At 44.7% G+C, this 1,452-nt stretch overlaps 1 pseudogene; it reads right to left on the bottom strand.

The window, feature by feature from the left end:
- LOC119585912 overlaps positions 1 to 1,452 on the bottom strand; it is a 16,670-nt pseudogene that overhangs the window by 847 nt on the left and 14,371 nt on the right.

Raw genomic sequence — 1,452 nt, 5'->3', positions numbered from 1 at the left:
TAATTATCAACAATCTATCTCTCCCTTTTTTTCCCCCTATCCCTCCTGCCTCACCTGCTGCACGAAACGGAGGGAAAACCCCGATCGGTGTCCTTGATCCCATCTGCTGCATCAACGACGTCATCTCTTCGGCGCTGGCAGGAAAAGGGGTGCTGGCGTTTGGACTTGGGGCGCTTCGTGATGAAGGTGACCACAGTGACCAGTACCCAGCCGTCATGATCCACACAATGACGCAGACCAGTACATGCTCTGTTCCCAGAATCCCGTCTCCGATCCTAAGAAAAGTGTTACACATGAGCCGCATACAGATACACAAGCTTCACCCTTCTGACTATCCCCGTATGCGGTCAGTATCTACCCATGTTTACTTCATCAACATAGGCGAGCGAGCGATCGTGTCCCCGAGCGGACCATGCAGAGGTTTTCGGGCATGGAGCACGATTACCATTATGATAAGATTCCCACCGGGTTTGTAAAGAAAAACTTTAGTTAAACACAGAAACATTTTCTATTTTCCCCACTTTTAAGTCACTACCTAATTTTCACCAATAGTAAAGCCGGAATTTTTGTGAATACGAAAAACCCTTACTGACAAACCAATAATGCCCTATCATTGTGAAGAGATTCTGTAAACACTGCGTTAAACTCGCACAAGGTTGACCTCCGAATTCGTTTTGTCATCTGACTAGTAATTCGAAGCTAGGATTTTGCTTACTGCACAATGTCTAAGCATTGATATGTACTGCAAAAAGGAAAAAAAAGACATACTCGGGCACTTATGCAAGGTTGCAATGAAGCTAAAGACATATCACCAAGACAATCAGTAATATAAGGAAGCTGCATGAATTGAGATCGCGACCGGCTCAGCTAGCCCTTTTTTGAAATTGGCATTATGCTCAGTAACGACGAAAAAACAAAAAAACACATACAGGAAACTGCCGATGGCCCCTGATTAACAAAAGGGACAAGCCTTTAGTGATGTACTCTTTATCAGACAGGACCCATTAATACCCTTTCACACTGTACCTGACTCCCAGTCATGTATAGCCAGGGGTTAGTGTCCTCGTGCATTACCGTGCTCTAAATCTATGAAAACCCCAAGATAACATCGTCTATTTTAAACCAGTTAGCAAGTCTCCAAAGCCGACAGTAGGGAGAGTGATGACGGCAAAGTGGGACTGCCTCCAAGTACGACCAATAATCAAGAACCATAAAAATTTCCCCAGCCGGAATGAAGATGAACACCACAAACCCCACGGCGATGCAAATCGGGGTGAAGGAGCGATGAATATGTTGGATTCCTGCTTCTTTGCGTCCAGCTGGAATGGAAGGACGAGAATGAGGTCGTGCACGATGTTGGGATAGATAAAATGATGCACAAAATAATACGTACACGCTCTCGTCTCTTTCATACACACAAATACAAACATATTACACCATCAAACGCTTCAA

The sequence above is a fragment of the Penaeus monodon genome, chromosome 20 (assembly GCF_015228065.2).
Source record: "Penaeus monodon isolate SGIC_2016 chromosome 20, NSTDA_Pmon_1, whole genome shotgun sequence".
NCBI classification, from domain to species: domain Eukaryota; kingdom Metazoa; phylum Arthropoda; class Malacostraca; order Decapoda; family Penaeidae; genus Penaeus; species Penaeus monodon.
Note: the sequence above shows the minus strand (reverse complement) of the source record. Positions and strands in the feature narration are given on the sequence as shown.